A 20,387-nucleotide genomic window follows, 5' to 3' on the forward strand; every position below is an offset into this window, starting at 1 on the left:
AGTGACTGAACTGAACTGAACTGAGAGCCAATGAAAACATACCAAAAAAACATGTTCATAAAACAGATAAACTTTAGTTCACCTGTGTGATTAAAGAGATGGGGGCTTTGGGATTGACAGCCATACCAGAATCATATGGATTGAGAAAGAAGGCTTCCTAAAAGGAAGGGATATTGGCACACAGCTTAAAATGTTTTTAAAGGACGGTTATCTGCTACATGAAATAGGGTGGTGGTGAAAGATAAACAACCAGCTCTCTATGGAGAAAAGGAAGTTCCTGTTTTGTAGTATTTGCCAATTTCCATAGTGTAAATACTTCCACTGTAGCCAATTTTAAGCCACCAGTATGACATCATTGAAGGTCGAATTGGGAAGAGTGAGCTCTCATGAGCTCCAGCATACTGAAAATACACATCAACAAAATGATGACTTAAAGTCTTTCACAGAAAGGAAATAAAATGGTAATTCATCTCCTGTAAGTTAGGAAGTAAACTCCAAAAATAAAAATAAAAAAGACCCAACCCCTAAGCCAAATGTTTTTCATTTCCTAGCCCTATGAATCAGTTCTTGAATGTGCCTGAAACATACTCCTGGAATGGTCAAGGAACAGCAACAAAACACTCTTCTTCTAGGGTCTAATAAGTAAAGCATGTGCACCACCTATACATTAGCTTAGACAATGTGGATTCTTGGTACAGTTTTCCAAACGTCTGATCCATCTCAACGTTAATGTTTCTCATTCAACCTTTACATACTTGTGGGAAATGGGGTGGGGGTCCAGAGTGAAAGACAGGGAAGATTTGGGGAAGTAATAAGGATTCTTCCTATACCCCCTGATTAAGAAAAATAACAAGTATATCAAATCCCCACTCTGCCCTACCTTGGCCTGGGTCCTGGGGTTCAGTGATGAATAAATCCTAGTCCCCATCCTTAGGAGCTCAGAGTCCAGTTGGGGAGACATACAAGTAAGAAGGGCTTCCCTTGTGGCTCAGCTGGTAAAGAATCCACCTGCAATTTGAGAGACTTGGGTTCAGTCCCTGGGTTGGGAAGATCCACTGGAGAAGGGAAAGGCTACCCACTCCAGTATTCTGGCCTGGAGAATTCCATGGACTGTATAGTCCATGGGGTCTCAAAGAGTCGGACACAACTGAGCGACTTTCACTTTCACAAGAAACAACTGTTGTCTACTGTGCTAACTGATGAGAACAGGAATTCTAGATAAGGAGTGATAACTTTGTATGTAAATGTGTGTAAATAAATACACATTTCAAAATATAAAAAAGAAAAATGATAAGCAACCAAACACTGAAAAGATATTAAATATTTAAAAATAGGAATAGTAGTGTTTCCATACAGCTAATATTTTTTTTACCTTGGTCTGTTTTTTATCTAAGTATGTAAGTTTTTAAATCTTTTAAAAGCTTTACTTTTGTGTTTTGCTTCTTATTCTTCATTATCTCAACTGAAATAAACAATGCCTTGCTAAAGAAAAAAAATTATGAGTATGTTAATTCCCAGCTCTCTAATTCTTTGTTGAGAGAAAAGGAGCAGCTGGTCTTGCTCCTGGGAAATTAACAGGAAATATTCATGGACAAAATTCCTAAAGCAATTATTGCTGGCTTTCCTGGCAGTCCAGTGGTGGAAATCAATAGCCGTCTTTATGGAATACATCTTCATGCATCAAGGGAGTCAAGGAGTGAATAGTGGCTTAGATGTTTAGCTCTTTGCTGATCTCCATCTTTGACAGCTGACAGCATTGAAATGGATAACACTTAGCCCAAAAGGAAAACACTATTAAATATTCCATTTACCAACAAACAGCTGTCCTTTGAAATCAACAAATCAAAGTGTCCTTATTGATAATTTTGGTGAGAACAAATTGAGAGACTGGCAATTCTTTCATTTATTTATTTAACAAATGTTTATTAACTTTCTCATACTAGGCTCTGGACCAGCATCTAGGGATGTGTCATAAGATGAGGCAAAACATCTACCATTCCAAGCATCCATGTTAGTGGCGGAGACAAAGAGCTAAACCAAAATGCATTATACATAAGAGATTAACGAGGGTTTTGATAAGGGAAATATGGATACCCTGGAGTAGTACTGGAGTGTGTTAAAGGGACTGGAGGCACCTACCATGACCTGAAGTGACAAGAAGGGCTTCCTGGAAAAGTAACATCTAAGACAAATCCTGAGGATGAGTAGGAGGAAGTACTCAGGCAAGTGAGGGCAGGAAGAGGGAGGCAAAAAATCTTCAAGATAGAGAGAATGACATATGCAAGGGCCCAGGGACAAGAGCAAATAAGGTGCTTTGGAGAAAGAAATAAGAACACCAACTCTTTGTATGTCTAAAAAGTATAGATACTGTAAAGTTTTTACTGGCAAAACCTTATTAGATAAAAATAATATAATTGCATTAAATATGCATTTAAAAACAATGAATAAAACCTATCTAAACACAGGTAATACTTTGTTAAATGAAAAAGTGAAAGTGTTGGTTGTATCTGACTGGGAAGTATTGTGTTCAACTCTTTGTGACCCCATGGACTGTAACCCTCCAGGCTCAGCTGTCCAAAGAATTTCCCAGGCAAGAATACTGGAGTGGGTTGCCTTTTCCTTCTCCAGATTCAATCTCCAATCCAGAGATTGAACCTGGGTCTTCTGCATTGCTGGCAGATTCTTTACCATCTGAGTCACCAGGGAAGCCCAAAACAAGTTACGAGAGCTACAAAATCATGGCTTGCTAAAACACATCAGAGAACTAAGAAATCAAAGAAACTCAAGTGAAGCAGACTCCAAAAAGTGAGTAGAAATCCAATGGTTATCAAATGAATGAATCAATAAGTAAAATGTGGTATATTCATTAAATGGAAGATTATTTGTCATTAAAAGAATGAAGTACTAACACATGCTGTAACATACATGAACCTTGAAAATATGCTAAAGCCAATTATAAAGCTCACATACTATAAAATTTTCATCTATAATAAATACTCATAATAGGTAAATCCACAAAGATGGAAAGTAGATTATTGATTTCCAGGGCTGCAGGTGGATGAAGAGGGAGAATGGGGGACTAGGAGCTGATGGCTAAAGGGTATGGAGTTTCCTTTAAGGTGATGAAAATGTTCTAAAACTGATTATGGAGATAGTTGCACAACTCTCAATACACTAAAAGTCACAGAACAGTATATTTTAAATGGGTGAATTACATGGTAGGTGAATTATATTTCAATAAAGCTTTTTAAAAAGTAAGTTCTATTTCTATACACTTTAAAGGAACATTTGAAAAATGCATTTTAAAAAAACAATACCACCTAGTAGGAGGCCAAGTGATTATGGGAATATGGAACACAGAATATTCTTACATTGATAGTGGGATTTATATTGGTAAAATCAATTTTGAATTCTGTTTGGCAGTATCTCCTTAAACTTAATAAATGCCTAGGCTATGAGCCAACAATTTCACTACTATGTATACATCCACGGGAGATGAGTGCCTATGTCCACAAGTTATGTTCAAGATTGTTCACAACCACTTTAATAATAGCAAGAAGTGGGGATAACCATTCTGTCCATCAAGAGTAAAAAGAATAAATAATCTGTGACTTATTCTTACCTTGAACACTACTTAGCAATTTAAAAGAATGAACTACCTCAAAATGTGCTTGCTAAGTTGCTCAGATGTGTCCAACTCTTTGTGACCCTATGGACTATAGCCTTCCTCAGCAATCAGTGCAAAGAAATAGAGGAAAACAACAGAATGGGAAAGACTAGAGATCTCTTCAAGAAAATTAGGGATACCAAGGGAACATTTCATGCAAAGATGGGCACAATAAAGGACAGAAATGGTATGGACCTAACAGAAGCAGATGATATTAAGAAGAAGTGGCAAGAAAACACAGAAGAACTATACAAAAAAGACCTTCATGACCCAGATAACCACAATAGTGTGCTCACCCACCTAGAGCCAGACATCCTAGAATGCAAAGTCAAGTGGGCCTTAGGAAGCATCACTACAAACAAAGCTAGTGGAGGTGATGGAATTCCAGTTGAGCTATTTCAAATCCTAAAAGATGATGCTGTGAAACTGTTGCACTCAGTATGCCAGCAAATTTGGAAAACTCAGCAGTGGCCACAGGACTGGAAAAGGTCAGTTTTCATTCCAATCCCAAAGAAAGGCAATGCCAAAGAATGTTCAAACTATCACATAATTGCACTCATCTCACACACTAGCAAAGTAATGCTTAAAATTCTCCAAGATAGGCTTCAACAGAATGTGAATCAAGAACTTCCAGATGTTCAAGTTGGATTTAGAAAAGACAGAGGAATCAGAGATCAAATTGCCAACATCCGTTGGATCATCAAAAAAGCACGAGAGTTCCAGAAAAACATCTATTTTCTGCTTTTTTGACTACACCAAAGCCTTTGACTCTGTGGATCATACCCAACTGTGGAAAATTCTTCAAGAGATGGGAATACCAGACCACCTGACCTACCTGCTGAGAAATCTGTATGCAGGCCAAGAAACAGCAGTTAGAACTGGACATGGAACAATGGACTAGCTCCAAATTGGGAAAGGAGTATGTCAAAGCTGTATATTGTGACCCTGCTTACTTAACTTAAATGCAGAGTGCATCATGCAAAATGCCGGGCTGGATGAAGTACAAGCTGGAATCAAGATTGCCAGAAGAAATATCAATAACCTCAGAAATGCAGATGACACTACCCTTATGGCAGAAAACAAAGAAGAACTAAAGAGCCTCTTGATGAAAGTGAAAGAAGAGAGTTAAAAAGTTGGCTTAAAACTCAATATTCAAATATTGTAATTAGCCTCCAATTAAAATAAATAAATTTATATTAAAAAAAAACAACATTCAGAAAACTAAGATCATGGCATCCTGTCCCATCACTTCATGGCAAATAGATGGGGAAACAATGGAAACAGTGAGAAACTTTATTTTTGGAGGGCTCCAAAATCACTGCAGATGGTGACTGCAGCCATGAAATTAAAAGAGGCTTGCTCCTTGGAAGAAAAGCTATGACCAACCTAGACAGCATATTAAAAAGCAGAGACATTATTTTGCCGATAAAGGTCCAACCAGTCAAAGCTATGGTTTTTCCAGTAGTCATGTATGGATGTGAGAGTTGGACTATAAACAAAACTGAGTGCCAATGAATTGATGCTTTTGAACCGTGGTGTTAAGAGAAGACTCTTGAGAGTCTCTTGGACTGCATGGAGATCAAAGCAGTCAATCGTAAAGGACTCAGTCCTGAATATTCATTGGAAGGACTGATGCTGAAGCTGAAGCTCCAATACTTTGGCCACCTGATGCAAAGAACTGACTCCTTGGAAAAGACCCTGATGCTGGGAATGACTGAAGGTGGGAGGAGAAGGAGACGACAGAGGATGAGATGGTTGGATGGCATCACCAACTCAATGGACATGAGTTTGCGCAAGCTCCAGGGGTTGGTGAAGGACAGGGAAGCCTGCATGTTGCAGTCCATGGGGTCACAAAGAGTCAGACACAACTGAGCAACTGAATTGAACAGGACTGTAGCCCACCAGGCTACTCCATCCATGGGATTCTCTATGCATGAATATTGAAGTGGTTTGCCCACTCCAGGGGATTCCGCCTCCAGGGGATCTTCCTGACCCAGGAACTGAACCTGTGTCTCTTATGTCTCCTGCACTGGCAGGCACATTCTTTACCACTAGCGCAACCTGGGAAGTCCACTTCAAAATGTAGTACATGGTAAAACTTATTGGACATAATGTTGAGTGAACAAAACTAAATAGAAATGGACACAGCCATATGATTCCATTTATAGGCCACTCAATACAAGGCTACATTTACTCTGTGGTGAGAAAAGTGAGAAGAGGGGGCATGTGTGAACAAGAGAAAAAGTAAGACAGAGGTTCAATCCCTGGGTCAGGGAGATCCCCTGGAGGAGGGCATGGCAACCCACTCCAGTATTCTTGCCTGGAGAATCCCATGGACTGAGGAGCCTGGGGGCTACAGTCCATGGGGTCACAAAAGAGTCCAATGTTACTAAACAAACAACAAAAATAAATATATGAATGACAATGTCATTCTGGAATAAAACTATTCCAACAATAGTTATTATCAAATATTGTAGTTGGCAGTATTTACTGGTCTAATGCTTTCAAGCATAGAGAAACTACATTGGTTTATCTTTACATGTACAAACAAACAAAAAAACTCTATTAAAAAGCAAAGGAAGAGATAAGTGAAATTATACCACAGAGTTTGCCTATTCCGAAGGCTTAGATGTTTCCATATATCGCAATTTAAAATAATTTCTAAATGTTAAATGAATGTTTGCTTATTTAAGGCAAATGTACATCCTTTTATAGGGTGCAAGAGAAAAACAAATCTGGAGGTGTCTCCTTTTAACAAAGCTTTTCTTTCCCAGTTATTTCCAGATCCTAAAGGAGAGGAGGAATGTGACAAGCTGCAAAATGCAGGTGCAAGTAATTGACTAGGCAAGTGCTTTATTGTCATAGAAGCAAAGCACATCAAATTAATGAGGCCCATAGAGACCCAGAAAGCTGGGGCCAATCAGAAGCCTGCCTTGGCATGCTTCAGCGTGTGTTTTGGGCGACATGGCAGCCCTTGTGTTTGTATCCCAGACAATCTACAATTTCGAGGAAAGAGAAATCATCTTCATATTCTTATTGTGTACAAAGATAGGTTTTCATAGAGCACATATTTAAAGCCCAAAAGTCACTATTTTAACTCCATGCCAATTGTATTGAAAAAAAAAAATGATTCAATGAAACTTGTTTAGCTTTTCCTTGATGAAATTTGTTTCAAGTGTATTGTTTAAAATGTTTAAAAAAAAAGCACCTAAGAGTCAAAAAAAAATGATTTCCTGATCTTGCCATTAGCCACTTTTCTGTTTGGGCGAGTCATGCTACCTCTCTGAGCCTCTGTTTTCTTGTTGTTGTTGTTTAGTTGCTCAGTCATGTCAACTCTTTGCAACCCCATTGACTGTAGCCTGCCAGGCTCCTCTGTCCATGGGAATTCCTAGGCAAGAATACTGGAGTGGGTAGCCATTCCCTTCTCCACGGGATCTTCCTGACCCAGAAATCAAATCTGGGTCTCCTGCATTGCAGGCAGATTCTTTACCAATGGAGCTATCAGAGAAGCTCAAAACTGGGTATTAGCCACAGTCAGACAGTGGCACCTATACTTGCCTCTTCCCCACCCACACACAAAAACAGAGTCGTGTCTCCATAGGATCTAGGTAGGGCAGCAAGTGAAGAGTGAGTTCTCCATTCCTCAACCAGTTCCTGCTCCATAGGATAGAGGTTCTGCCCATGAGAGGTGACAAAAAGCCTCAACAAAAAGACTGGCAACAGCCTGTCTATGTTGAGGAAATTAACTTTAATTGAATCAGAATGTGGAACAATCAACAACGCATGGTTTATCAAAAACAATATAGCAATCAGCTAGCAATTACTGGAAGCTACAGGAGACTATGATGTGAATAGAGGAAGTCAAAGACAATTTAGCTAAACCCGATCACCCCAGATAATCAAAATTGTGCCCTCTCAGGAGATATCAGCAGTTGCACATTTCAGGGGACATAGATCTCACTGAACTAGTTCAACCAAAGCAGTAAACAAATAAAGTGAACAATAGCAAGTCTGTTGGCTCCAAGGGTCAGTATCCAGAGTTGCCACAATGTATGTAGGGAATATATGAGCTATTCAAAGAAACAGAAACCCATACACAAGGCAGAGAGGGGAGAATAGAAATTGTACTTGAGGGGACCCAGATGTTGGAGTTAGCAAAGACTTCAAGGCAACTATTATAAACATGTTCAAAGATTTAAAGAAAATCATTATTAAAGAATTAAAGAAACATATGATGACTATGTCTCATCAAATATGGTACCAACAAAGAGACAGAAATTATAAATCCAAAAATATAGAAATTTTGGAGTTGAAAAGAATAATAACCAGAAATGAAAATTTAACTAGCGGGGCTCAACAGATCTGAGCTGGCAGAAGAATCAGCACATCTGAAGATAGATTGATAGAGATTTTGCAATCTGTAAAACATAGGGCAAAAAGAAAGAAGAAAAAGGAATAGAATCTCAGAGAAAGATGGGACAACATTAACCATACCAACATATGCATAATGTGAGTATCAGAAGAAAAGGAGAAAGAAATATTTGTACATAGACAAAAACTGAGAATCTGTTGCTAGCAGACCTACTTTACAAGAAATACTAAGGGAAATTGTTTAGACTAAAAGCAAGATTATTAGACAATAATTTGAATCTACACACACACAAAAAAACAAAGCGCTAGTAAAAGCAATTCTGTTGATAATTATAAGATAGTTTAACTGCAGGTTTTTTTTTCTTAACTGATTTAAAAGCAGTTGCATAAGACAATATGTATATAATTGTACTGTTGGGCCAATAACATATAGAAATGTAATGTATTTGACAATAGCAGCACAGAAGAGCTTTGTAAAAACAAAGCCATATTGGAATAAGAAAACGACACCAGATGGTAACTCAAAGTCATGAGAAGAAATTGAGAGACCCAGAAATAGCAAATAAGAAGGTTAATATAACACACTCTATAAATATATACTTGTCTTCCTTTCTTCTTTCATGTGTGCGTGCTCAGTTGCTTTAGTCGTGTCCAACTATGTCGACCCCGTAGCCCGCCAGGCTCCTCTCTCCATGGGATTCTCCAGGCAAGAATACTGGAGTGGGTTGCCATGCCCTTCACCAGGGGACCTTCCTGACGCAGGGAGCCATCCTGCATGCCTTAACATCTCATGCATTGGCAGGCAGGTTCTTTACCACTAGCACCCCCTGGGAAGCCCCAAAGAGGTGTTCTCTGAACTCATTATGATCAAATGAGACCACCATAGTACCTGCTAGATCTGAGAAACCTTACCATTTATATGATGTTATCTAATATGTAGTCACAGGCATATGTAGAATATAGATATCTTTCCCATTTTATTTATCCAGTTCCTAATTAGCAAGAATACTCAAACATAACTACCAGATAATTACCAATGAATACAGCCCTAGAATGACATTTATCTGGTAAGCATTAAAGCAAAATTCAAATATTACTTGCTGCCATTATGACTCATTTTTCAAAGAACATTTTCTTCTGCTTTATTTCTACACACGCATGTCATTTAAGGATATAAAGATGCTCTTCCACGGAGCAAATGAGCTTTCTCAATGAAAAGTGGAGAACATCATTAGTCTCACCATGCTGGTTGTCTTCTAAGATCTGATTTTTGTCACAGTACACTACTTGTTTCCTATCTTCAAAATCTGTCACACAGTATCTTGAATAACTTTGGCTTTTTTAGCTTTCTCTTAACAATATAACATAATAAATAGCAGTTTGCAGTACTCTTGGTTTGGTAAACAACTCAAATAGAAACTGTCTAGACTTCCAAAAGTGCAGAAAAATAATACTCCTTAACCTAAAATTTTTCACCTCTCAAACCATCTGTAATCTGATGGAGATTATACAAGCCATATATATGCTTGTTAATCCAGCATTTCACACCTCAGAAAATCTTTATATACACTTAAATAATTAGGATTTATTGGTGTCATTTAAAATGGATCCAGGTGAGCGCTGCGTGGCAAGTCGAGGTTATATTCTATTATAACAGAGTTCTGTGGAAGCAAACAGCAAGTCTGAGAATGTTGAGTCTCTTTTTCATCAAAAATAAGTATAATACACATTATCTGTTCCATCAGTAGGCCAAGAAATAATTAGAGACAAGATGAGACATAATTCAATGGTGGATCATGGTCCACATGCTGAAAACTCTACTATGAATAACATCACCTCTTAGCTACTCTGCAGAGAAATTTTACACCCTTTAGTTGTATAACCTTAACAATTCTAGTTCCTGAAGATGTAACACTCATATATATCACCACATGCCATAAGGCATAGGTTAAGTTCCTTAGATGCATTATATGTGGCTTATATTTGGGGGGCTACATCTCCAAGTTTGCTATGGGTATAATACATATTCAAGTTACACTCTGGTTGTAAAAGCCACAATCTGTGTCAACAGAACTTTATAAACGTCTCTGAATTCCACTGAGCATCCAAATATTATGTGCATGCATTTATTTCTAATCACTCAAGCCAGCAACCTGCCTTCCTCCAAATCCCCAAGTCCTAAGGGACAAAACTATTCATGAGGGTCAGTGAACTACAGATTCTGTAGGGATTTAAGAAAACAGAAGGTCAGTGGTAACTCTGTGAATTTAGAAAAGGATATCAAACTGTTTTACATTTTCCCTGAAGGTTAAACCTAGACAGCATATTAAAAAGCAGAGACTTTGCCAACAAAAGTCCATCTAGTCAAAGCTATGGTTTTTCTAGTAGTCATGTATGGATGTGAGAGTTGGACTATAAACAAAGCTGAGTGCCGAAGAATTGATGCTTTTGAACTGTGGTGGTGGCAAAGACTCTTGAGAGTCCCTCGGACTGCAAGGAGATCCAACCCGTCCATCCTAAAGGAGGTCAGTCCTGGGTGTTCATTGGTAGGACTGATGTAGAAACTGAAACTCCAATACTTTGGCCACCTGATGCAAAGAGCTGACTCATTTGAAAAGACCCTGATGCTGGGAAAGATTGAGGGAAGGAGGAGAAGGGGACCACAGAAGATGAGATGGTTGGATGGCATCACCAACTCAATGGACATGGGTTTGGGTGGACTCTGGGAGTTGGTGATGGACAGGGAGGCCTGGCGTGCTGCGGTCCATGGGGTCACAAAGCGTCAGACACAATTGAGCGACTGAACTGAACTGAAGGTTAAAAAGAGAGGAAGGCTTGAATAACAGACGCTAGACACAAAAAAAGCTGCCCACGTGTTGAGTGACAAGACATGAGAAAAAAAAAGCTACTAAGAGCCACATTTGGAAAGTTCTACCTTTGTAATAAGTAGATCATGTCTTCTGAGAGAATTTTCAATACAATTCCTCTGGGAGACAATGAGTGATGCAGGAGCGTGGTGGAGGAGATGCTTTGCAAGTCTCTTCCTGATCTATGACTCCATGAAACTACCTTCAAGAGTTAAGAAAAACCACACACTGCATCTGGTTTCTGAAGTCACAAGACCTTGGTCACATCAAGGTAATATCTTCTGCTTTTGATACATATTCAGATAAAAGCTCTTCCAAATTCCTTTATTTACTTTAACCTTTACCACAAAGATTTCTGTCTCTCAATTAGCCTCTGCTCATTCAATCCAATGTACATAGAAAGTGGAGGATAGGATAGAATTATATTATAATTATACTGTGATTCCCATCATCACAATTACATTGTTTTCCTTCCAAGTTCATTATTTAATATCCCAGATCAAAATAATTAACAAGAAACATGGCCCTTATCTCTGCTCCAGTAGTACAATTAACAAACACTGGTATACTTAAAATATAACCTCATTTTTATATTTATTTCTTATGGAATTTTCTTAAATTTGGTTTTAAGCTGAAAAAAGTGTGAAATGTCAAAAAGAAATTATGACCACATGCCACGCACACATACTCAAAAAGAGTGCAATAGATTATGACCAACAAAAAGCTGAGGTCCAGTGATTCACAGAGAATGTTAAATACCTTTCTCAAGATATATAATTAAAATAACCAAGGTATATAATTTTTTAGGATACATATACAGTTGTCTCACTCATTTATCTCACTAGAAAATAACCATAGGAGTCAGTAGCAGATAAAGGAAACCTCAGCTGAATTATACTTCAAGGGTTAAAAAAAAAAGACATTGTAGTTAACAGATGTTTTTCAACAATTTATTGAACTTCTGAAAGCTATTATAGCCGTGAAATAGATGTACAGGGTAAGGTAAAACAGCATGCTTTGCTGTGAAAAAGCAATTTCAAGATAATTCCTTACCCTCTTTTTCTTAGTAGATTGTTCTGAGACTAAAAGCCAACAGGTAAAGTTATTAAAATATGTTTTTATAGACATTTCAGTGAACAAGAACTACATCAAGATCTCATTAATATTGTCGAATATAATTTCCCTTCATTGTCTCTGCAAAGGAATAACCTTGTCCCTCTCATTTTTCATCCATCCTCTCAGGCCAAAATTGCAGAGCCTTATCCCCCTTCAAGAGATTTCCCATGCAAAAACTGATAGAGGAGAGCTTGGTTTTATGGAAAGATCATTGGCCTGGGGACTAAGAAACAAGGTTCTAGTTGCAAGTCACTAAAAACCTAGGGGATCTGAGCAGTCTTTGTCCAAACTGGGCCTCAATTTCCTTATCTGTGAGATGGGAAAACTTGTAAATAAATACAAATGAGTTCTAAAATATCTTTCACTTTAAATGGAGAAACAAAACCATTGTTTTTCTTTCTTCATTTCACATACACAAATCAATTAATGGTGCATTACAGCCTAAATTTTAAAGAGAGAACTATTTCTAAATAAAAATATCCAAAGATAACTTCAAGACTTTGGTACAGATGAAGGTTTTTAAAAGACTTTTTCAAAGACTTCTCAAAGGAAAGCACTGGAGTTCATTAAAATTAAAAACTTCTGTTCATCCAAGGACATCCTTCTGTGCTGTGTGTGTGTGCGTGTAGTCGCTCAGTCGTGTCCAGCTCTTTGTGATCCCTGAACTGTAGGCCACCAGGCTCCTCTGTCCACGGAGTTATTCAGGCAAGAATACTGGAGCGAGTTCCCATTTCCTACTCCAGGGATCAAACCCACATCTCTTGCATCTCCTGCATTGGCAGGCAAATTCTTTACCACTGTGCCACATGGGATGGCATCACCGACTCAATGGACATGAGTTTGAGTGAACTCCGGGAGTTGATAATGGACAGGGAAGCCTGGCATGCTGTAGTCCATGTACAGGGTCACAAAGAGTTGGACACGACTGAGCAACTGAACTGAACTGTGCCACCTGGGAAGCCCCCATACCACACTTGATTTTAGCCAAAAGGCCAAGAACCAAGTGAGTGAATGTGCAAGTAGAAGTGTGGGAAAGATATCTTAAATACATGTGTCTCGTGCATATAAAGAACTATAAATCAGGAAGAAAAATACAAATAACTCAACTCTAAAACAGAGCAAAAGATTCAAACAGATCATTCACAAAAGTGGATATCACACTGGCAAATAAAGAAATGAAAAGGAATACAACATGACTAATCATCAAGGAAACACCAATTACAAACACAGATAGTTTTACAAGCAACACAGTGGTAGAGCATTAGTGTAGGTATAGAGCAATGGGAACTCTGATTTAATGCTGCTGGGACTAAATTGTAAAAACCACTTTGGAAAGCAATTCCACCCCAAGTGGACACACCAAACAGAAATGCATAATATGTACCCTGAAAGATACATACAAGCATATTGACAAAAGCATTATTCAGAATAACTGACACCAGCAACACCCAAACACCCAGCAAAATTAATAATCTGTGAAATATTCACCCAAGGAATATGAACACACTATTCCTAGATGAAACAGTATATACTGAATCCCACAAACTTGCTGAGAAGATATCAACCTTAAAAGATACCTACCAGATAATTCCAGCTACATTAAGTTTGAAAACAGGCAAAATTAGTAGCAAATTTTGGTAATAAAAATTAGAAAAAATCCCCACTATCTTTTGCATGAGCAATAGTTAACAATAGGAAGAAGCATAAGAGATGAATTATGGTGTTCTGGTAATGGTAGTATTCAAAAATTAACTTCCACTTTTAAAAATATTCGGTATTTTGTTGACAAAATAAGGGGTTCAACAACTTAACTGCATACACTACCTCTACAATGACTTATGCTTAGTAATCACATTGTTAGCTGATTTAAACATCACATCCTCAGAGTCTTTGTGACCACTGTATGGATGCAGTACCCTTCCCCCATCTTTAACCCTTCACTCCGTTGTTTTTCTTCCAAAAGTTTCCACCTGCTAGCATGTGTTTAAGTCCATATTCTACTTTCCCCTTGGGGAGGGTACAGACTTGAAACTCTTTTTGTATCCTTATTATCTGGGACAGTGGCTGAAAGAGAGGATTTTTGCTTCTATTTTATCAGTCTTTCTATTTTAATTATTTACTTTCTTTTTTAATTATTTACTTTCTATTTTAATTATTACTTCTATTTTAGCAGTCTGGTTTTTAATACACCTATTTCAAATAGCAATCTAATCTGTAGTCCTTAAAACTCAAAACATTATCATCTATTGATTATTACATATTTCATTGTCAAATGTCAAATCAAAATTACTCAGATTAAAAAAAGCAAAGAAATCAATTTCTCTATAAGTTTTAGTGCAAAAAAGTTTTCATTGGAATACAGCTGAAAATAAAAATAGCTTTGAAGTGGGGAAAAAATGCTGTTTAACTCTGGTTCTCAAGATTTTTGCTTTCTTCCCTTACCAGTTCAGTTGGACAGATATTTCTTGATAGTCAGTTACGAGGTAGGTACTAAAAACTCAAAGATGAATTAGACATAATCTATACCTTAAATGTAGCATTAAGTAGGAATAGCAAAGAAACAGACCACTTATGCTACTTCAGAAACAGATGAAAGAGGAATTTAGGAGAAATGGAATCTTCTGAAATGTGTAGTTCCTGAAACATAACCAGCCTACTTTCCAATATAAGAGCCATTTCTTCCTATTAATACATAGATGTGTGAAACCTCAAGTAGAAAAGTGCTTTATTATTTAACAAGGTGAAATTTTCTTTTGCTTCTGTATATGATTTTTATTATGCATTTTAATATCTAACTTGTTCACATTAATTTAAATCAGTCCCATTGATGATGCTGGAGGAGGTTAACGTTACAGTAATTCCCATGCTGGGTGTTATATGCAAGAGCAGAAAAAGCAGCATAAAAACAATGAGGGCACAAACACTCCTGTTGATTCAGGTGGTTTTTCCTTCACTTTTCTTTTTCTTTTTATTTATTTATTTATTTATTTTTAATTTTATTTTATTTTTAAACTTTACATAATTGTATTAGTTTTGCCAAATATCAAAATGAATCCGCCACAGGTATACATGTGTTCCCCATCCTGAACCCTCCTCCCTCCTCCCTCCCCTTACCATCCCTCTGGGTCGTCCCAGTGCACCAGCCCCAAGCATCCAGTATCGTTCATCGAACCTAGACTGGCAACTCATTTCATACATGAAAATTTACATGTTTCAATGCCATTCTCCCAAATCTTTCCACCCTCTCCCTCTCTCACAGAGTCCATAAGACTGTTCTATACATCAGTGTCTCTTTTGCTGTCTCGTACACAGGGTTATTGTTACCATCTTTCTAAATTCCATATATATGCGTTAGGATACTGTATTGGTGTTTTTCTTTCTGGCTTACTTCACTCTGTATAATAGGCTCCAGTTTCATCCACCTCATTAGAACTGATTCAAATGTATTCTTTTTAATGGCTGAGTAATACTCCATTGTGTATATGTACCACTGCTTTCTTATCCATTCATCTGCTGATGGACATCTAGGTTGCTTCCATGTCCTGGCTATTATAAACAGTGCTGCGATGAACATTGGGGTACTCGTGTCTCTTTCCCTTCTGGTTTCCTCAGTGTGTATGCCCAGCAGTGGGATTGCTGGATCATAAGGCAGTTCTATTTCCAGTTTTTTAAGGAATCACCACACTGTTCTCCATAGTGGCTGTACTAGTTTGCATTCCCACCAACAGTGGAAGAGGGTTCCCTTTTCTCCACACCCTCTCCAGCATTTATTACTTGTAGACTTTTGGATCGCAGCCATTCTGACTGGTGTGAAATGGTACCTCATAGTGGTTTTGATTTGCATTTCTCTGATAATGAGTGATGTTGAGCATCTTTTCATGTGTCTGTTAGCCATCTGTATGTCTTCTTTGGAGAAATGTCTGTTTAGTTCTTTGGCCCATTTTTTGATTGGGTCATTTATTTTTCTGGAGTTGAGCTGTAGGAGTTGCTTGTATATTCTCGAGATTAGTTGTTTGTCATTTTGAAGATACTTAGCACACTCGCCATGTACTATTCATAGGGGGGAATTTTACTTAGAGTCTATAATTAATGACTATAATAATATATGATGTATAATTACTAGACATACTATATATGTTGCTGTTGGACACTAAATCATGTCCAACTCTTTTGCGACCCCATGGACTGTAGCCCACCAGGCTCCTTTGTCCATGGTATTTCTCAGAGAAGAATATTGGAGTGGGTTGCCATTTCTTTCTCCAGGAGATCTTCCTGACCCAGGGATCAAACCAGCAGTTCCTGCCCCCTCTCCTGAAGTACAGGCAGATTCTCTACTGCTGAACCACTGGGGAAGCCCCTGTACTATATATAATTAACTATAATGATTCTAGACTATAATTTAAATTATATTTAATTTATAGTACATTTTGCCACTTATTAAGAATTATAGTAAAAGAGAGAAGATGGAATTCTTGGTAAAATTAGGGATTTGACTATTTGTGAATTTCAGTTGTGTCTCTAGAATTACCATGAATAGAGCAAAAAGGCAAAATCTGGAAATTCTAGTCCTAGGAGGCTAGTACAGTCACCTTCGGAAGGGTCTTTTAGCTTCTTTCAGCCTAAGTTTCTTCATTTGGGGGAGCGAAAAAAAAAGAGAAGTTGAAGAAGATAATTTCTATGGTTTTTTTCCAAGTTCTAAGTGTTCTAAACATGTGTTATAAATAATTAAAATCTTGCTATTACCTCTCCAAGTAATTGAAGTACAAACCACTACTTGTGGTCTGTGAACAATCCAGACTTTTCTCTATGTAAACATCATCAACTGCATTATTCAAGACAAGCTGTTGTTACTGTTGTTGAGTTACTAAATTGTGTGTCCAACTCTTTTGGGACCCCATGGACTGTGGCCCACCAGGCTCCGCTGTCCATGGAATTCTTCAGGCAAGAATACTGGAGTGGGTTGCCATGCCCTCCTCCAGGGGACCTTCCTGAACCAGGGACTGAACCTGCAGCTCCTGCACTGCAGACAGAATCTTTACCGTTGAGCCACTGGGGAAGCCCATTCCTGACCATCAAAAGACTGGCATACACTAATGGTGTCCAAACCCGGGTAGTAATCAGAATCACTAGGAACGGTTTTCTGCTTTTTATTTTGTTTTGTTTTGGTTTTTATGGAATCAGAGTATCTCATCATAGAGCCCTGGGTTTGTTCATTTTTTTAAATTTCTTCCTCTGATTTTGAGGTGTAACCAAATCTGTGAACCACTGTTATAAACAACAAATCTTATGAGTTCTGAACACTGAGGGACCTCCGTGCTCTAGATTAGTTTGGAAAGCTAATAATAATGTGCATTATTGAAATTGATTTATAATTTTTTCTTGATCAGCCAGTGGTTGTACAAACTGACAGTGGTAAAACCCTGCTGCTGCTGCTGCTAAGTCGCTTCAGTCACGTCCAACTCTGTGCAACCTCATAGACGGCAGCCCCCCAGGCTCCACCATCCCTGGGATTCTCCAGGCAAGAACACTGGAGTGGGTTGCCATTTCCTTCTCCAATGCATGAAAGTGAAAAATGAAAGTGAAGTTGCTCAGTCGTGTCCGACTCTAGCGACCCCATGGACTGCAGCCTACCAGGCTCCTCCATCCATGGGATTTAGGGGTACAATAATCAACCCAACTTTTCATACAACTAGAGGATCGCATTCAAATAGACTCATATGCTCTTTTTCAAATTTCATAACAATAATAAGTATTACACCTTACATCAGTATAGTGTTTTATGGATTATATTGTGCTCCACATGAATCCTCATTTGAATCTGACTTAGTTATGTTATATCCATTTTAAAAATCAGAAAAAAATAGCTTTTTTGCAACAGGTTTGCCGCCAGGACACAGGTGTCGTGAAAACCACCATTAAACCTAAGCCAAAATGGGAAAGGAGAAGACCCACATCAACATCGTTGTCATTAGGCACGTAGATTCAGGGAAGTCTACCACGACTGGCCATCTGATCTACAAATGTGGCGGGATCAACAAGAGAACAATTGAAAAGTTCAAGAAGGAGGCTGCCGAGATGGGGAAGCGCTCCTTGAAATATGCCCGGGTCCTGGACAAACTGAAAGCTGAACGTGAGCGTGGTATCACCACTGATATCTCCCTGTGGAAATGTGAGACCAGCAAGTACTATGTTACCATCATTGATGCCCCAGGACACAGAGACTTCATCAAAAACATGATTACAGGCACATCCCAGGCTGACTGTGCCGTCCTGATTGTTGCTGCTGGTGTTGGTGAATTTGAAGCCGGTATCTCCAAGAACGGGCAGACCCGTGAGCATGCCCTTCTGGCTTACACCCTGGGCGTGAAACAACTAATTGTTGGCGTTAACAAAATGGATTCCACTGAGCCACTCTATAGCCAGAAGAGATACGAGGAAATTGTTAAGGAAGTCAGCACCTACATTAAGAAAATTGGCCACAACCCCGACACAGTAGCATTTGTGCCAATTTCTGGCTGGAATGGTGACAACATGCTGGAGCCAAGTGCTAACATGCCATGGTTCAAGGGATGGAAAGTCCCCCGTAAGGACGGCAATGCCAGTGGAACCACCCTGCTTGAAGCTCTGGATTGCATCCTGCCACCAGCTTGCCCAACTGACAAACCCTTGCGTTTGCCTCTCCAGGATGTCTGTAAAATTGGTGGTATTGGTACTGTCCCTGTGGGTCGTGTAGAGACTGGTGTTCTCAAACCTGGCATGGTGGTCACCTTTGCTCCAGTCAATGTAACAACTGAAGTCTGTAGAAATGCAAACCATGAAGCATTGAGTGGAGCCCTTCCTGGAGACAATGTGGGATTCAATGTCAAGAACATGTCTGTCAAAGATGTCCGTCGTGGCAATGTGGCTGGTGACAGCAAAAATGATCCACCCATGGAAGCTGCTGGCTTCACAGCTCAGGTGATTATTTGGAACCATCCAGGCCAAATCAGTGCTGGATATGCACCTGTGCTGGATTGTCACACAGCTCACATTGCTTGCAAGTTTGCTGAGCTGAAGGAGAAGACTGATCGTTCTTCTGGGAAAAAGCTGGAAGATGGCCCTAAATTCTTGAAATCTGGTGACGCTGCCATCATTGATATGGTTTCTGCCAAGCCCATGTGTGTCAAGAGCTTCTCTGATCATCCTCGTCTGGGCCGTTTTGCTGTGCGTGACATGAGACAGCAGTCGCTGTGGGTGTCATCAAAGCAGTGGACAAGAAGGCAGCTGGAGCTGGCAAGGTCACCAAGTCTGCCCAGAAAGCTCAGAAGGCTAAATGAATATTATCCCCAATACCTGCCACCCCAGTCTTAATCATTGGTGGAAGAACGGTCTCAGAACTGTTGTCTCAATTGGCCATTTAAGTTTAATAGTAAAAGACTGGTTAATGATAACAATGCATCGTAAAACCTTCAGAAGGAAAGGAGAATGTTTTTGTGGACCATATGTTTTGTGTGTGGCAGTTTAAGTTATTAGTTTTTAAAATCAGCACTTTTTAATGAAAACAACTTGACCAAAAATCTGTCACAGAATCTGAGACCCATTAAAAAAAGTTTAATGAGAAAAAAATAATAATAATAAAAATCAGAAAATTAAATCACAGAGGTAATCATTTAAGGATCACACAAATTAGAGGAAGCTTGAATTTAAACAAAAGCCTTTCTGACTCTAAATGCCTTTTATCTAATCTCATAAATAGTAAAAACTGTTTACTCTTTTTTTATTCATAAACAGTAAAAATTAAACTAGTGTTTTTATAACAAGTTTAACTTGAATTTAGACAGGTAAGAAATCTTTTCTAAAAGATTTGTAAATATTTTTCAGTTATATGATTTCTAAGTCACAATCACTCTTATCTCCACAGTTCAAAATTAATATTCAAAGTGATCTTAATTCTACTTTTTAAGCCCCATGCAAAAACCTGGGGAAAACTCTCTACTAGGCATGGCAGTGGGTGAAAACAATCTCTCCCCTTAGGAAGCAAACAAATCTGAATGCAACAGAAGAAAGTTTTACAATAAAAACAGAAAACCAAAACCTGTAGCTGTCAGCCAAGAGAAAATTCCACAGGGACATCCTGTAATAAGAGCAAAGCTCCTAAAACAGAACAGAAGAGCAAAGACTTTGGCGTCAGATGAACCTGGGTTTAAATGCATGCTATGCCATCTAATACTCATGTCTGCTTGGGCAAGTCATCTTATTAATGAAGATATATATAGTCTATATTCTATTGTATTAGTTTTGTATCGCTGCTGTAACAAATTACCACAAATTTGGCTGTTCAAAACAGCACAAATTTAATCTCACAGTTCTTGAAGTCAGAGCCTGAA

At 38.5% G+C, this 20,387-nt stretch overlaps 1 pseudogene; it reads left to right on the top strand.

The window, feature by feature from the left end:
- The first annotated feature begins 17,893 nt into the window (after nt 1–17,893).
- LOC112581379 lies at nt 17,894–19,618 on the top strand (annotated as a pseudogene).
- Nucleotides 19,619–20,387: the final 769 nt, after the last annotated feature.

The sequence above is a fragment of the Bubalus bubalis genome, chromosome 22 (assembly GCF_019923935.1).
Source record: "Bubalus bubalis isolate 160015118507 breed Murrah chromosome 22, NDDB_SH_1, whole genome shotgun sequence".
Taxonomy (NCBI): domain Eukaryota; kingdom Metazoa; phylum Chordata; class Mammalia; order Artiodactyla; family Bovidae; genus Bubalus; species Bubalus bubalis.